This window comes from Oncorhynchus gorbuscha, linkage group LG12 (assembly GCF_021184085.1).
Source record: "Oncorhynchus gorbuscha isolate QuinsamMale2020 ecotype Even-year linkage group LG12, OgorEven_v1.0, whole genome shotgun sequence".
Lineage (NCBI taxonomy): Eukaryota > Metazoa > Chordata > Actinopteri > Salmoniformes > Salmonidae > Oncorhynchus > Oncorhynchus gorbuscha.
Window position 1 is genome coordinate 34,998,378 of NC_060184.1, and position 19,292 is coordinate 35,017,669.

The 19,292-nt window shown below is 40.6% G+C and overlaps 1 protein-coding gene across 2 annotated transcripts in view; it reads left to right on the forward strand.

Annotated features, from left to right (window-relative positions):
* The first annotated feature begins 280 nt into the window (after positions 1–280).
* LOC123990928 (leucine-rich repeat and fibronectin type-III domain-containing protein 2-like) overlaps positions 281–19,292 on the forward strand; it is a 163,862-nt gene continuing 144,850 nt past the window's right edge. For both annotated transcript variants that reach the window (XM_046291950.1, XM_046291952.1), the window contains exon 1: positions 281–1,046. The gene's annotated coding sequence lies outside the window, so the exon portion shown is untranslated. The remainder of the gene's footprint in view (positions 1,047–19,292) is intronic.

A 19,292-nucleotide genomic window follows, 5' to 3' on the forward strand; every position in this document is an offset into this window, starting at 1 on the left:
GTGGCCTGTGTGTCGCCCTCGCAATTTTACGGAGGACCGAAAATCACTTTGTTAAATGCTGTTAAATGCAAGCATGTTCAATCTTGAATCACTTAAATCTATTTATATTAAAATATCTAGGCCTAATGTTTTAACTATGACTCCAAATGTGACATTTCAACCAATGCGTTTGGCATCATCTTCTGAATGCACGCTTATAGACCCACTTATCGTTTCATTAGGCTGTAAAAAAAAGAATGTCGTTAGATTAAATGTGCGACAAAGAGGACGATAATGCGCAATATGCGGTCAATGTTGGTCAAAGTTTAGATGGAACCCTGACTATAATAGTGTTGTTGGGGGCGAATGAGCGCTTCCTCTCAGTCTCTCACTGCCTGTCTCTCCTGCGGTTACCGAGACGCAGGCTGGTCGTGCCACCTAAATACCTCAACCAGCTATCTGCTGCTCTGCGTTATCCCCTTTGTGCCGCGGTGTACAGCTTGTGTGATTGTTGCAGAGGATTGGGCTACTCGTTTCTACAAGGTTTTGCTCGGAACGCAAAATTATCTAGTATAGGTGTTTTGCCAAAAATCAACTAATTCTGAATTGAACCACAGGCTATTGCTTTTTAATTAATTTGTCCTGGTATGCTTTTAATCCTGTGCTATTTTTCAAGTATTTTAAGGACGAATGGAAATCGATTCAAGTAAAGACGAATTACGATAGATCAGAACTATAGATTACAGTCAAATTGAGTGAGCGTTCGAGTTTGATTGAAATAACTCAACATAGACTACATTTGGACAGTTTCGCTGCACCAATATAGTGCCCGTCTTTCAAACTGCTGAGAGACTGGAGAGGTTGTCTCGCACTGAATGAGTCGCTTTGGAACGCGCGCTATCCACAGAGGGAGCCGGTGGTGAAAAAGGTCGGGATTGCGATCAGTAGGCTAGCCAATATTGGAAATTAAAAACGATTTTGGAATAATGGTGAAGTGAAAATAAGAACGCCGAAGATGCAACATCTCCTTGGTAGAATACACGATGGACAAACGCCTGCCATGAATGGTAAGAAAAGCACCTGTCCGTTTTTGGGTGAGGTTTAATCATTATCAAGTCGTTAGAATGGCATATTGAAAAGTCCATTAATTTGTCTAAACATACTTTCTTATGCCCTTATGTATAGTAAATTATTATCAACATGTTCTAATAATGTGTGGCAAATCATTGTGCCATTATTGGCTAAATATTTTGATGTTAGATGGAATTACTCTTGTTGTTGTTTAGGATATATTTCTGCATTATATCATTTTTCACCCGCGCCCCTACCCCAGTCGCATCCATGCCCCATTGATAGGTTATTGTAGCCTGAAACATTAACTAATATTCAACACCCATGATCAAACCGGAATGTAAGATAACAATACCCATATCCATTCAGATTTTCCATTATTTATAGAAAGGCAAAGATGCAAGTATACGTTTTTAGGGGACATATGAAAGGAGAATGGAATTTGACATGATTATTATCTTAGTAAGACCCCAGTGCAGATGAACGGCAGTTATTCTATGACTAACGAAGATTTCTAAATGCATGTTACTGACTATCTGGGCATGTTAACAATTTGGAGCCATCTTTGACCTTAACATATGAACCAATCTCTCCTGTGCATGACTGCATAATACACATGTGACCCAGACTAAAGAGTGAACTGCTTGCATGGCTGGAATTTCTGGTGACCTTTCATCAATCTATTAAGATTAGTCAACTTGGGAAAGCAACACTACTGGATACTGTGTTTATGGTACTTGCAGAGTAGCCATAGTATTCACTAGTTCTTGAAAAGGACTCCCTATTTCACACATTGAAGTACTTCTGGGAAAGTAATCTGATTCAAAGTGTGGAGTCATCCTGAATAGGATGGGTTCCATTTAGTGGTGTGGATGTGAAAGAGCACCATTGAAAATAAACACCAAAACAATGTGTTGGATATTGATGTCACCCATTCTTTTTACTCTCCATTTGAAGCGCTTATGCAATTAAAGTCATTTGTCCAATTTGTACATGCCCATGCCTGTATTTGCCACAAGTCATTTGTCCAATTTGTATCATTCTAATGTGTTTTTTAGGGCTGGCCGATATATTGTATTTTAAGGTATTTTAAGGTATGGATCCATAAATCGTTATGGATTTTTACAATACCAACTATAAATCTATTTAGGTCAAATTTTAAATAAATTAGAAGTTCTACACATTGGATCACTTCACTGTCAGGTTTTATCCCCTGCCGAGGGATAATCTGCGGTGGAAGGTCTCCGAGCCACCTCGATGTTTGTAGCACCATGGGACATCCGGAAAATGGTTCTTCTCGCGGACACCTCTGTAGCTTCTGAACGGTTTGGCCTAGAAACTGCAAGTCCCACGGGACTCGTCTGAATTCGGTACCGTCAAAGTTCCAACTTCTGCTTGTAGCGTCCGAACCGTTTGGGCTTCAAACTTTTGTGACCCTCCCCTCTAATGGCTTAGACTCTTAAGAATCAAAGGGATACTTTGGGATTCTGGCAATGAGTCCCTTTATCTACTTCCCCAGAGTCAGTTGAACTCTTGGGCACTATTGGCATGCTTCTGTGTCCAGTATCTAGTTGATGACCTGGACTCTCCTGTCAAACGCCATGCAGCCGCAAGTTCAAGAAGACAAATAATGAGCACCTTCCACAACATGTTCTCCAAACCTCCAGTTCGGCTTCGAAGATAGTTGTGGCACTGCTCCTAGATTCTCAGTCCTGCCAGAGCTGTGTGTGTCAGTCCACAGATGGGTTGGTCAGTACAGTATGTGTGAAGTGTTTTACAGAGGAAAGAAATCCCTGCGAATACAGGGCCAACAATAGCTTGAATACCTGTACTGTGCATGCAGGAACACTAACTCCTTCTCTGGCGGTGCTAGCTGTTCATGGCCAGAGCTCACTACAACATCACGCCAGGCCATACAGAAGGAAAGAGAACCTCGCTATAGTGCTTACTGTGAACCCACTGTCTGCTGTTTTAGAGATGGCGTTTGCCTCACAGGGATTAGAGGCGTGCCTCTAATTGACTTAGCATGAACCCTTTTACACCATACAACTCACAAGCACACTCCAAACCCATGGTGACACATGCATGGAGATCCTAGCTCAAATCACCATGATGTGGCGGAGAGGTTAAGTGACAGCCAATAAGACCAGAGCCAGATTCCATCATTTTACAATGTATGCTGCCCTGTGTGTGAAACAAATGCTGGGCTTAGCCCAATCAAACTGCTAATCTCTTGGTAATCACATATTAGGTACCCCACGTGAGTTTTGTTTACATTTAAGGTAGGCAACATTGAATATGTGCCTTGCATCTTTACTGCAAAACATTCAATATACTTGCAACCATCAGGGAACCGATTGTCTTTATAAGACATCTGTATTGCTAACTCATGCATTCATATGAATCCATCCCCTCCTCCCCATCTGTATCTTGGGTGCCTATGTGTATACACTGTAAATACAGCAGTTCTGTAAATGGTCACGTATTCTTATAATTGTCTTCAAATGACTACATTACAACCACTCTAATAAGTATACTTGATTCCTTATGCAGTTGTCATTTTTGGTCAATTGAATCGAATTGAATTACTTAATTTTTCAAGAAGAACTTCAGTATTCATTGTGAAATGTCCTGCGGGTTGGGTTGGATGGCACCGACGCAGACAGGTCTTTGGGCTCTCAAATAACACCTCTCTAAGCAGCCCCTGGGCTGGGCCTCTCAGAGGATCTGCTGGCTATAAATAATGGCACATATGTTGCCATGCTTCTGGCTGACGCACGCTAAGCCCCATCCTTAGCTGCCTGCACAGTACACTGGGACACACAGTACAAAGAGCTCATTGCATGCACTGCTGTGTGGTATGACTGAGGAGCTGAGTGATAGGACTTTTGTGTGTGTGTGTGTGTGTGTGTGTGTGTGTGTGTGTGTGTGTGTGTGTGTGTGTGTGTGCGTGCGTGCGTGCGTGCGTGCGTGCGTGCGTGCGTGCGTGCGTGCGTGCGTGCGTGCGTGCGTGTGTGTGTGTCTGTAGGGTATTGGGGGGTGACATAGGCCTCAGGCGTGCCTCCCTCTATCTCTTCATCTTTCTCGTCATATTTGTCATTCTTGTTTTATCACTATAACCTCACCCTATCACTGTTGTTTTCTTCATCTCATTTCTCTCTTACCCTCTGCCTCTCTACACCCACCCCTTCATTTTCCTCCCACCCAGCTTGCACTCCTGACTGGCAGACTCTTAACCTGTCAGAGAAAGAGGTTACTGGCCAAATATATTTCAGATAATTTTATAGGCCCATCAGCAGAAGGAAACAATAGCATCACCATGGGACATGTAAAAACTGCTTGGTGTGCTAAGCACTGATATCATGAAAATAGCATTACAGTTTTAAACCACAGCACCAACCACAGGGACACACACACAATTACTACAAAAATGCTGGCCAACAGGCCGGATATCAGGTGTAAGATGGGACAAAAAAAATGAATTCACAAGCTTTTCAGCTACAGGCATTCCCACAATGTCCATGTACCAAGTTATAGTGAGTTAACACTTTCATTGATGGTGTACATTCCTCCTGTAAATAAGGCATTTATAACACTTTTGATAATGCAACACCCATGAAGTTGTGATGACTGGTTTCATAAAGGTTGTTATTAAAGGCCTTATGTATATACCCCCTTGAAGTAATGTATTGTTCTTATAGCATGGTTGGAACAAATGACAAAGAGTAGCGTCATCTGATAGCAAGAATATGGCTAAATATGAATTTATATCGGTCCTGCTCTAGAACGCAGCATGCATTTCAAAAGAGTGACAACATCGCTGGTCCATCAAATAATTGTCATATACATTACTCTTACAGAATTCTCACTTGGGCGAGGACATTGGACAATGAAAGCCTATTGGAGGATAACGTTTATCTACGACAGAAGAATTTATAACTGACTTTTTCCAACATAACATAGTAGGTAGAGCAGATCCCCTTATTGTATAGGACACTTTTAAATGTGACTTTAGTGGCCATACAATTCAATACTCATCTCTAAAACAAAAGCAATTTAGGTCAAAAGAGTCCATATTAACAAAGGAAATACAAGGACTAACAGTACAGATATATAGCAATACAAACTGTACCATAGAGGCACAGAATATGTTAGAGGAAAAACAAAAAGAAATTGAGGAACTTATTCAAGAAAGATAAAGTGCAATGTACTATAAAAATTAAATGAACTGATGGAATATTGGGGAGAAATGCACCAAATTCTTTTAAGATTTTCAACTTAGAAATGCTACCCAAAATAATTTACAGAAACTTCTTACAAATTTTATAGTCACCCATGATTCACCATTCAACATTTTGAAAGAGGACGCAAAGTTCTTTAAGCATATGCTTCCGTTTCAGTCTCCTTCATTTCCACTAACCAAATTCATTGTATGGATTTGTTTCTATTAATAATGTAAAACTAACATCTGTACAGAAAGACTCATGTGAAGGCCAAATTGCAGAGGCGGAACTTCTTGATGTAATTAAAGCCATTAAGTCCGGGAAAACTCCAGGACTGGATGGCATAACAGTTGAGGTATACCAAACCTTTTTTATGTACTCAGAGGACCAATATTAGTATGCTTTAACCACTCCTATGACAATTTTTTGATGATCAGATACTCAACAAGAAAGTCTGATTTAATTATTACTGAAACAGGGGGAAAAAAATTCTAGGCCATTTAGCAAAATGCATAGCTCATATACTGTAATTTAAAAGGTATTGTTGGATATTATTCATCCTAATCAGTTTTATACACGGATGATGGGTTGAAGATAATATAAGACAAGTACTGGAAACTATAATATATAACACAAATATAACACTATGAAAAATCTGGGAAACCAGGCCTGCTGACTTTGAAAAGTATTTCGGTAAAGTACAACTGAAATTTATACATAAATGCCTGGAATATTTCAATTTTGGATATTCTTTTATGCAATGGGTTTAAAATAGTAAATAACGGCTACTTCTCAGAAAGTATTAAACTGTCAAGAGGAGTTACACAAGGTTGTCCACTATCGCCTTGTCTACTTACTGTATTATGGCCATCAAAAATGTTAGCTTTAAAATCAGATCCAACAATAATATCAAGGGGCTAGAAAGCCACGGCTTAAAAGCAAAGTTGTCATTGTACGCTGATGATTCATGTTTTCTTTTGAATCCACAATATAGATTCCTCCAAGTATCTTAGATACTTTTTCTAACCACTCTGGATTACAACCAAATTATGATAAGTATACTATATTACTTATTCGGTCACAAAGAAATACAACTTGTGTAGTTTACCAATTACGGTCTGACGGTGATGTGGACATACTTGGTATTCAAAGAAATGATCTCGCTGCAATACATCTTTATAGAAAGTTAGCAACAATAGATCCGATCTTGCTACTATGGAAAGAAAAATACCTGTCTATTTGTGGAAAAATCACCCCGATTAACTCTTTAGTCATATCGTAATTTACAGTTGAAGTCGGAAGTTTACATACCACCTCAGTTTCACAATTCCTGACATTTAAGTCTAGTAAAAATTCCCTGTCTTAGGTCAGTTAGGAACACCACTTTATTTTAAGAATGTGAAATGTCTGAAAAATAATAGAGAGAATGATTTATTTCAGCAATTATTTATGGGGTGAATTTATCAGTGAATTATAAGAGAAATAATCTGTCGGTAAACAATTGTTGGAATGTCTTAACCAACTTGCCAAAACTATAGTTTGTTAACAAGAAATTTGTGGAGTGGTTTGAAAACGAGTTTTAATGACTCCAACCTAAGTGTATGTAAACTTCAACTGTACCTATTTGTTATGGCCTTACCTACACCTAGTGACGGGTTTTAAATTATATGAGCAAAAAATCTTTCCCTTCATTTGGAACGGCAAACCAGAGAAAATGAAACGGGCCTGTTTGTATAATTAATATGGGCAGATTAAATATTCAAGCATTAAACCTCTCACTAAAGGCTTCAGTCATACAAAAGTTGTACTTATTAAATCCAAACTGGTACTCTAGCAAATTAGTAAGAATGTCTCACCGAATGTTCAAGAATGGCCTTTTTCCCTTCATTCAGATTACAACCTCTCACTTTCAGTTAATTTCAAATGTAATCTCATCTATATATGTATATATTTACAAAACATTACATGGGGGATTGGAAATGACGCAGACAGTCACATTCATGGAAGCCACAATCTTTCTGCAAAATTAAAGCTGATCTACCCCATTAAAAATGTAAAACAAATGTAGCCACCTTAAAGGAGCCTTTTTATATCTATACACTGCCTTTCGTGTTCCATATTGCTAAGCAGTTTGTCAAAGCTGAGCTCTTGTGCATTGGCACAAATTATTTATCATGGTGTATATTAGTGATAGTGCAGAGATGACATCCTCCCTTCATTTTAACTCTCGAAAGTGTTATGTGCTGTGAAGATATACAATGCCTTCGGGAAGTATTCAGACGCCATTACCTTTTCCACATTTTGTTACATTACAGCCTTATTCTAAAATAGATTAAATAAATACAAATCCTCAGGTATCTACATACAATACCCCACAGTGATGAAGTGAAAACAGGTTTTAAACCTTTTGGGAAAATGTCATAAAAATGTAAAACTGAAATACCTTATTTACATAAGTACTCAGACCATTTGATATGAGACTTGAAATTGAGCTCAGGTGCATCCTGTCTCCATTGATCATCCTCGAGATGTTTCTACAATTCAATTGATTGGACATGATTTGGAAAGGCACAAGTGCATGTCAGAGCAAAATCCAAGCCCTGAGGCTAAAGGAATTGTCCGTAGAGCTCAGAGACATGATTGTGCCAAGGCACAGATCTGGCGAAGGGTATCAAACCATTTCTGCAGCATTGAAGAGCCCAAGAACACAGTTGCCTCCATCATAAATTGAAGACGTTTGGAACCACGTTTGGAACCACCAAGACTCTACTTGGAGCTGGCCACCCAGCCAAACTGAGCGATTGGGGGAGAAGGACCTTAGTCAGGGAGGTGACCAAGAACCCGATGGCCACTCTGACAATGCTCTGGAGATCCTCTGTGGAGAAGGGAGAACCTTCCAGAAGGACAACTATCAATGCCGCACTCGGGCCAATCGGGCCCTTGTGGTACAGTGGCCAGACGGAAGCCACTTCTCAGTAAAAGGCACATGACAGCCTGCTTTGAGTTTTCCAAAAGGCACCTAAAGACTGTCAGACCATGAAAACAAGATTATCTCTGGATGAAACCTGGCACCATCCCTATTGTCAAGCATGGTGGTAACAACATCATGCTGTGGGGATGATTTTCAGCAGCAGGGACTGGGAGACTAGTCAGGATCGTGGACAAGATGAACGGAGCAAAGTGCAGAGAGATCCTTGATGAAAACCTGCTCCAGAGCTCTCAGGACCTCAGACTGAGGCAAAGGTTTCCCTTCCAACAGTACAACGACCCTAAGCAGACAGCCAAGACAATGTAGAATTGGCTTCAGGGCAAGTCTCTGAATGTCCTTGAGTGGCCCAGCCAGAGCCCGGACTTGAACCCGATCGAACATCTCTGGAGAGACCTGAAAATAGCTGTTCAGCAACGCACCCCATCCAACCTGGCAGAGCTTGAGAGGATCTGCAGAGAAGAATGGGAGAAACTCTACAAATACAGGTGTGCCAAGCTTGTAGTGTCATACCCAAGAAGACTTGATGCTGTAATCGCTGCCAAAGGTGCTTCAACAAAGTACTGAGTAAAGGGTTTGAATACTTACAGTATGTAAATGTGATATTTTTTTATTTATTTTATTTTATTCTTTAGCAACAAGTTCTAAAACCCATTTTTGCTTTATCATTATGGTGTGTTGATTGATGAGGGAAAAAACGATTTAATTAGTTTTAGAATAAGGCTGTAACGTAACAAAATTTGGAAAAAGTCAATCTGTCTGAATTCTCTCTGACGGCACTGTATGCTGTTGCTAGGATGTGTTCACTCTCATCTCTGGGTTGAGTGTTGTTTGGTGCTGTGTCATGAATGGTCAGAGTGTCCTTACTGTTGTGCTTGCCAGTGGAGGCTGCTAGCCTGAATGTCAGTCAGAGCAGAAAAGGCATTAGACTAAAAGGCTCAAGAGATGAAGTATCCCCTGCACAGCACAGACAGGCACTGCACTCAACTATATAGGCCTAGCCTGGTCTTCCTAACTGCCTTATTCGTCATGTTGGACAAGACAGCAGCAAGTCTAATTTGTCATTACAGCCAGTACAATGTCTCCTCATCAGCCATTTATTCTGTCCTTGGACCAGTAGCATCCCTAAAACTGGGATTAGAAGGTCATGCCTGCCAGCCCACTCCATCATCCAGTGTACAGAAACATGTATGGGTGGAGAGGGGTATTCAAACAAAGGCATGGAGGTGAATTATACACAGGACGATGTATTTGGTTTAGCCTGGTTCCAGGTCTTGCCAAATCCTATGGTTATCATCACGATTCGGCAACAGAAACCGATTTGGGACCAGGCATGTTTGGTTTGTTCCTCAGTGTCGAGCAGGAGGTCATGTGACCTCTGAGTCATCCAGAGGTGGAAGTAATGAGCCTTCTGGCGAGGGTTCAGGTGGTAGTCGAGAGATGAGTTCGGATTGGTCTGCCATATAGAAGGCTTCTGTCTATTTGAGCTCGTTAGTAAGTAAACGTCTGCAAAAAAGCGTACTGAAATTGTTGCCAGCAGAGCTGGTTAGGCTGTTTTCATGTTATCCAATCATCGGCCAGAGCGCCAACTGTACGCTCCGAGAGTTAAATGAGATTGGTGGGGCTAAAGCTTAAGAGGGGTGTGAACGATGCTGAATGGGTGTAGACAAAGAAGATCTCCTCACTAGATACCAAAACATTCAAAGGCCATTTTCTCAAAAGTGAGTTTACAAGTTGATCAACTTTAAAAGCAGAATTACTTTCCCATTTTTACTCAAATGCAGTGAATGATATACCATTTTGTAGCTCTGAGTCTCTACAATAAAAGAGTTTAACATGCTTTTTGAATGACTACCTCATACAAATGTCATCCTCACCCTCCATTTGGCAAATCAGACCATAATTATATCCTCCTGATTCCTGCTTACAAGCAAAAATTAAAGCAGGGAGCACCAGTGACTAGATTAATAAAAAAGTGGTCAGATAAAGCAGATGCTAAACTACAGGATTGTTTAGCTACAAGACTGGAATAAGTTCCAGGATTCCTCCGATGGCATTGAGGAGTACACAACATCAGTCATTGGCTTCATCAATAAGTGCATCGATGATGTGATCCTCACAGTGACCGTACGTACATACCCCAACCAGGAGCCATGGATTACAGGCAACATCTGTACTGAGCTAAAGGCTAGAGCTGCCCCTTTCAAGGAGCGGGATTCTAACCTGGAAGCTTATAAGAAATACAGCTATGCCCTCCGACGAACCATCAAACAGGCAAAGTATCATTACAGGACTAAGATTGAAATCGTACTACACCGGCTCTGACGCTCGTCGGATGTGGCAAGGCTGGAAAACCAATATAGACTACAAAGGGAAGCACAGCCGAGAACTGCTCAGTGACACGAGCCTACCAGAGGAGGTAAACTACTTCTATGCTCGCTTCGATGCAAATAATACTGAAAAATGCATGAGAGCACCAGCTGTTCTGGAAGACTGTGTGATCTCCACAGCAGATGTGAGTAAGACCTTTAAACAGGTTAACATTCACAAGGCCGCAGGGCCAGACGGATTACCAGGATGTGTACTGCGAGCATTCACTGACTAACTGGCAAGTGTCTTCACTGACATTTTCAACCTCTCCCTGTCCAAGTCTGTAATACCAACATGTTTTAAGCAGACCATCATATTGCCTGTGCCCAAGAACACTAAGGTAACCTGCCTAAATGACTAAATGACTACCGTCTGTAGCCATGAAGTGCTTTGAAAAGCTGGGGATGGCTCACATAAACACCATTATCACAGAAACCCACTCCAATTTGCATACCACTCCAATTTGAATCATCAGCTTCACAGATGATTCAATCTCTATTGCACGACACACTGCCCGTTCCCACCTGGACAAAAGGAACACCTATGTGAGAATGCTATTCATTCACTACAGCTCAGTGTTCAACACCATAGGGCCCTCAAAGCTCATCAATAAGCTAACAATAGGCAGTATATATAGGCCTAGAGTGTCAAGCTTTGGTTGATTTAAAATGTAATCTTCAAGTTTCTCATCTCCATTTTAACCAAAAATTCAATTTAAAGAATAACACTAAACACTAAACATTTATTTGAAGTTTGATTTGATTTAGTCCTATTCTTTAATTTAACTTTTTGGTTGAGATGGAAACATGAATCCAATATATCCAATATGAATTTGTAGACAAATTATGTATTGAATTATGTTTAGTTGTCAATGCAACCACATTTGAAGGAGATGTGACTTATGCTTTAATAGTTCTATCTGTGCCCCACTGACTTAGTTTGGCTTTAATGTCAGTTTGTCTAAAAATGTATAATTTATGTTGGATTCATGTTTCCATCTCAACCAAACATCTAAGTTAAATAATAAGATTAAGCCAGAGGCTTTGATGAAACTATCCAAGTATTAGATTCCATGTCTTTTAAATGTTGATATTTGGTTGCGTTGTCAACCAAAAACAATTCAATATTACTTTCGAAATATAGTTAATAGCCTTAAAGTTAAGGCGATCTTACAAACTTATGTAACAGTATTTATTCAGCCTTAAAATGAATAACACACATCCATAGCCACATTTTGAGATTACTTTTACTAAATGTCTTCTTATGTAATCATAGAAAGCATGCATGTTCAAGATAGCATGCAAAGGTCACAGGCATGTGGAGATCTTCACAATTCCTCTAATAATCTGTGCAGAATCTTAAACAGCATTGATCACTTGCACTATGTACATTTAATGGAATATCAACTTCAATTGAGGTCATTTGGTGGGGCTATTAGATGAAGCACAGTTATAAAACATGAAGTTGTTGTGTAAATACAAAAATATCTGACATTGCGTTCCCGTTTGAACATTTTTGTGCATTAAATTGTTTGTAAGCGAAGTGATGACACATTTAGATGACAACTAAACCAAAAATCCGACAATGTTTTTCCATTGAAATTTGGTTGTGCTTTAGACGGTTGAAAGCATAGCGATAACACATTGGGAATTCAACAAACTTCTGGCTGTCTTTTTTTGGGGTGGGTGAATAAAGGTTGAAATCTTATTGATCAATGTCTCAACCAAATATTACCCAAGGTTCCACAGTTAAATGACGTGATGTGCACAGTGGGTTATGTCTGCAGCCAATCAAAGCTCAATCGTGGGACAAAATGTCATAATTCCTTTGTCTCAAACCTGTCTGTGCATAGCCAAACTGTGGCCAAAGCCAAATCCACTCCTTATTTATATATTTATTCATGATTCCCTGATCCCTCTCTTCTATGGACAACCCAATCCCGCAACTGACAGGTCAGCACATAGAGAGTTAGAAACCTGCCCCAGCAGAATTGTATACTGAACAGTATTTAGTTGTTTTGTCAAGTGGAAATGTATGATTCAGTCCATGCTGCATGCATTTCCTGTTTTGGTAATTGATTAAGATATTTGAGTGATTTAGGCACACGGTGCATACTTACTAGAAGTTAATGTTGAGTAAACTGCTGCCTACATGTTCTCTTATTATGATTAATAATGTAACAAAAGACAACATTTCTTATAAAGAAACATACAAATAATACATTTATGACATCAGTTATCATTAACATTAAAACGTCAAATTATGGTGCAGAGCGTTCGATTTGGCTGCTGGGGGGGGGGGGGGGGAGTCCCAAGACCAATGACAGCTATGAGTCGTTGGCAAGGGAATGATCAATAAATATCAGAACTATTCGGCTTTAATATCATCACCTTTTGAAGAACATATTCAGAACTACACATTTCTGATTATTCCACATTTACCTCTATCATCAGAGTTATTCAGCAAGTAACTGCATGCTTGTCATGATTGATCAGTACACATCAAGGACATGTATTTTCATATACAGTTTCTTCAGAAAGTATTCATACTGTACCACTTGACTTATTCCACAATTTTGTTGTGTAACAGCCTGTATAGATTGTCTTCGCTCAGTCATCTACACACAATACCTCATAATGACAAAGTGAAAACATGTGTGTAGAAAATGTTGCAAATGTATTTAAGAATGAAATATTGAAATAACTACATTACATAGAGTACCAGTCAAATGTTTGGACACATCCATTCATTCAGGAGTTTTTCATTATTTTTTTATTATGTTCTACATTGTAGAATAATAGTGAAGACATCAAAACCATGAAATAACACATATGGAATCATATAGTAACCAGTGTTCAACAAATACAGTGGTCCTTCTGTAGCTCAGTTGGTAGAGCATGGCGCTTGTAACGCCAGGGTAGTGGGTTCGATCCCCGGGACCACCCATACATAGAATGTATGCACACATGACTGTAAGTCGCTTTGGATAAAAGCGTCTGCTAAATAGCATATATAAATCAATATATATTTTATATTCTTCCTAGTAGACACCCTTTGCCATGATGACATCTTTGCACACTCTTGGCATTCTCTCAACCAGCTTCATGAGTTAGTCACCTGGAATGCATTTCAATTAACAGGTGGGTCTTGTTAAAAGTTAATTTGTGGAATTTCATTCCTTCTATATTAATTTGAGCCAATCAGTTGTGTTGTGACAAAGTAGGGATGGTATACAGAAGATAGCTCTATTTGGTAAAAGACCATCTCCATATTATGGCAGGAACATCTTAAATAAGCAAAGAGAAATTACAGACCATCATTACTTTAAGACATGAAGGTCAGTCAATGCGGAACATATCAAGAACTTTGAAGGTTTCTTCAAGTGCAGTCGCTAAAACCATCAAGTGCTGTGATGAAATAAGCTCTCATGAGGACCACCATAGGATAGGAAGACCCAGAGTTACCTCTGCTGCAGAGAATGAGTTCATCACCAGCCTCAGAAATTGCAGCCCAAATAAATTCTTCACAGAGTTCAAGTAACAGACACATCTCAACATCAACTGTTCAGAGGAGACTGCGTGAATCAGGCCTTCATGGTCGAATTGCTGCAAAGAAACCACTACTAAAGACACCAATAAGAGGAAGAGACTTGCTTGGGCCAAGAAAGATTCTGCGTCTTTGTGAGACGGAGAGTAGGTGAACAGATGATCTCCACATCTGTGGTTCCCACCGTGAAGCATGGAGGAGGAGGTGTGATTGTGTGGGGGTGCGTTGCTGGTGACATTGTGAGTGTTTAATTTAGATTTCTAGGCATGCTTAACCAGCATGGCTAACACAGAATTCTGCAGCAATATGCCAGCTCATCTGGATTTCGCTTAGTGCGACTATCATTTGTTTTTCAGCAGGACAATGTCCCAAAACACACCTGCGGGCTATGTAAAGGCTATTTGACCAAGACCAAGAGTGATGGAGTGCTGCATCAGATGACCTGGCCTCTACAATCACATGACCTCAACCCAATTGAGGTGGTTTAAGATGAGTTGGACCGCAGAGTGAAGGAAAAGCAGCCAACGATTGCTCAGTATACCTGTATGTGGGAAATCCTTCAAGACTGTTGTTATTGCATTCCTTATGAAGCTGATTGAGAGAATGCCAACAGTGCGCAAAGCTGTCATCAAGGCAAAGGTTGGCTACTTTGAAGAATCTAAAATATATATTTGATTTGTTTAACACCTTTTTGGGTTGTACATGATTCTAGATGTGTTCTTTTATAGTTTTTATATCTTCACTATTATTCTACAATGTAGAATGAGTAAGTCTGCAGTCAGCATGCTAATTGCACGCTCCCTCAAACTTGAGACAGCTGTGGCATTGTGTTGTGTGACACAGCACATTATAGAGTGGCCCTTTACTGTATCCAGCATAAGGTGCACTTGTGTAATTATCATGCTGTTTTATCTGCTTCTTACTATGCCACACCTGTCAGGTGGATGGATTATCTTGACTAAGGAGAATTGCTCACTAACTGGGATGTAAACAAATTTGTTCACAAATAGTTTACACACACTGAACCAATCATCTCTGATGAAAAAACACAAATGTAAAAAAATTGGTGGAAACAGTATTTTGGAAATAAACTCTTCAGATTCTGCTGTTCTATCGCACAGGAAATGATGTCCCACAGACAAAACAGTGTGTGTTGTTTCCAGTATCTTCTTTATTGTTGTAAGATCATAAATGGATGTTTTGCTGTTTCACCGTTAAAGTTTAGATCCGCATTAGGGGAAACGGGGCCGCCTTAGGAGAAACGGAGCCGCCTTTGGCGCATTTGTTGTTGTTTTTGTTTTTGTTTTGTTTATTCAACGGTGGAGTGGAACTTCAGCATCAAGGTAAAAAAACGGGAAAAAAACGTAGTACATAGTACTCTGCTGTTCTACGGCGGGTGCAATGATGGGCAATGATAATTAAACAGTGTTCATTATTTGAAGTAGCGTCTTTGCTGTTGGAATATCACAAACGGACTTGGCAGTTTCACTGGCATTGGATTCCATCTTTAAGTATTCCATCTTTAAGTATTCCATCTTTAAGTATTCCATCTTTAATGTTTTGCCTAACAGAAGTGTAACCTGAGGCATTTGTCTCACTTGTTAGCTCCTGTGGGATACTAAGATGGCTAACGGGGGTAAAGACATAAAAATAGATCAATTGAGCTGTGTGTCTCTCTCAGCCACCAGAGAAGAAGCCCTGTGTCAGCTCTTCCCCACTGTGGCCCTAAAATGAAACACTCTAAGCCACAGATTTACGGCGAGCTCCAGTTGGCCTTTGTGTAATTTTCTAAAGATTCATTTTGCAATGAGGGCCAGACCTTAGCCACTCAATGGCCCTACTCATTTTTAGACGCCATTGCAAAAATAGACAGAGAGAAGGAACCAAAGGCTTAAAGAGGGGAAGACATGGAATAGACAGAGGGATAGCCAAACACAGAGAAAGAGCAAGAGAAGAGAGAAGAGAGGAGAAAGAGACACTGCAAAGAGAGCAAACAAGAAGGAGCGGAAAGATTGAGAAAGGGAGGTGCAGAATGAGATAAAGAGGAGGTACTGAGGGCGACAAAGTGATACAGAATGAGGGAGGGCCTTACTCATGAATCATTGAGCAACGTATGATGAGAAAGAAACAAGGAGAGAGTGAGATGATGAAAAAACAGTGACAGAGGAGAGAAAGAAAAATGATAGACTAGAGAAAGAATGTAGGCTGCAGCGAGTGAGAGCTGGGGAATGAGCAAGAACCATGAAATGGGGGAAGAAAGAGAGGAGTGTTACCCGGCATTGCGCAAGAGGCTTTCATTAACACAGGGCCCTATCTGAGGGGGGTACTGTGTCCATGTCAGTGTGCCACAGCTGACCCGCTTTCTGCCACACGCTGCGCCATGGCCCTTGAGCCAATTAGAGGCTCACATCGGCCCTGCTCATTTCCTTGCTCACTGCAACACCTCGGCATGCTGACTGCATGCTGAGTGAGTGTGATCTGAATGTGAAAGGAGACGCTTAAGGGGACAACGCCTCCACATGAACGCTCTCTGAACACTCTCTCTTTATCTTTCTCTCTTGACGTGAACACTCACCTCTTTCTTCCTCTCTTTCTCTTCATTGCTCTCTCTCTCTCCCTCCCTCTCATAGAGATGATAGAACATGTTGGCTACTACAGTAGCCTAATGCAGGGGAAAAGGGAAAGTTTGTTATTTTCACAATAATGCCCATATCTTAGACAGTGATTTCCTAATAGTACCAGCCAGGTTGTTCAAGATTGACGTCGAAATCCTGTGGATTTTGGGAAATGCTAGGGCTTTGTTGATCAGGTTGGATGGGGAATCCCATGACTCTGGATCAGAAGGTTACGTGTTCGATCCCTGTAGTGGCATTGGCTTTCTTTGGGGTGGTTTTTAACCCTATCCCAAACTTAATCCTAACCATAACCATTTGGAATGAGTGCCTAAACTTAACCCGTAACTTCAAAATGTAGAGAAATGGAATGATGCAGAGCAGCAGGAGCAACAAATACACTTTGAAATTTGGTGGTTGGAGAACGTGGATAAACTTGTTGACAAGGACAGGGAGCTCAGTATTGATCTTATTACTAATACTGTATACAGTTGAACAAAAAGTGAAAGTACTGTCAATTACACATCACACACACACACACACACACACACACACACACACACACACACACACACACACACACACACACACACACACACACACACACACACACACACACACACACACACACACACACACACACACACACACACACACACACACACACACACACACACACACACACACACACAGCTGTGTCCCAGAGGATCAACCATAACAGCTTTGGGAGTGTGTAGTGGGAGGGAGAAGAGCAGGATTAGCATGGTTCTGCTGCTGATGCTAAAACCACTGGAACTCAGCATGGGTCTCCTGCAGAATATAGCTTCCGTCTTGTCTTTGATAACTCTCTATATAACACCCTATATTATAGCAGAAAATGACTGCCCGAAAGGTCAAGATTGGGTTTGTTTTGAAATGACTCCCCTTCTTCGATAGCACTCTCTTCTTACATAAAGCTTTTATATCGGGGAGCCATGTGGCAAGAAATGTTGTTTGGCAATTATTGGATTTCTAAAGGTCGCGGATACACTCTAAAAACACACACACAAACACGCACGCACACACACAAATACACATGCACACTCAAACATAACCGTTGTGATGTATGAATTAGTTCTATTAGAGCTGTGTAAAGATAACGCCCTCAAACAGCAATGCAACTCTGGCTTCTTGGCAACAACATTGGCCCTTATTTATCCTAGCTGCCTGGTAACTCGAGCGGTTCGTAAAGTGGTTATCTCCTTAGGGAGTAGCTGAAATATGTCCTCCCCTCCCCTTAGGGTAGTATCAGGCAGGCCTTGGCAGAGATAAACGCTCAGGATTATTGTTGTCACCATGTTGGCGAACCTCCCATTGTTTTCTCCTGACATTGTTCACCTGTCAGGAATGCTTAGCTGCCTTTAGAGAGTTCTGTCTCCTCTCCACATGTATATAATTCACCCTGTTCTCTCTCCATGTGGCCCCCGCATGACTTTGTTCTTTGCACGTTGTCCTCAGCCATTGTATAAGGGATGAGTGGCTTCAAAACTTTTGGTTCCCCCTGCTCAAGTGCTAGCATGTTGTGTTACCTTCATTAAATTAGTCAGGCAATGAATGGCACTATTTCCTCTCTCAAAGACATCAAGGATCATCTCATTCAACCTTGTTACTGAATTTGGCTCATGAAGAAGCATGATTGTATAAAATAAATAGGTCATGATAATGTTTTCTCTTAATCTCCCCAATGGATACAATTGTTTACTATATCAACAATTCAGCGCTAATATCACTGAAATGTTCAATACTTAGCATCCTTAATTAGCAGGCTTTTGTCGAGGACAACTCTATCCAGGGCATTACGTTTTTATGGCAATTTTCTCACACAGCTTCATTGTGTAATTGATATCCCGTTCACTGCATAGCCGTTCATGCCAGGCGAGCCTGAAAAGAGGACGGAAGAGCCCAGAGGACCAGCGCAGCACACAAAAAAGAGCTTTGAAGTGAAGCTAATAGTGGAGAATTCAACCTACATACGGCTGTGAAGAAGAAACACATGGTTGCTTTTCATGGCCCACATTTTGTGTCATTTTGTGTTTTGTGTCTCTGTTTGTGTGTTTTAGGTTATACTATCCTTTTGGGAACCAGAAGTCCCCAGAAAGATAGTAAAACAAGGAAAATTGGGACAAGTGAGGAAATTTCACTGGTCCCCACAAGGAAAAAAACTATTTTACACTTAGGGGTTAGGGTTAGAATGAGGGTTAGGAGTTAATGTTAGGAGTTTGGGGATAAGATTAGGATTAAGGTTTAGGGGTAAGGGTTAGGGAAAATAGGATTTTAAATGGGAATTGTTTGGTCCCCACAAGGATAGTAAAACAAATGTGTGTGTGTGTGTGTGTGTGTGTGTGTGTGTGTGTGTGTGTGTGTGTGTGTGTGTGTGTGTGTGTGTGTGTGTGTGTGTGTGTGTGTGTGTGTGTGTGTGTGTGTGTGTGTGTGTGTGTGTGTGTGTGTGTGTGTGTGTGTGTGTGT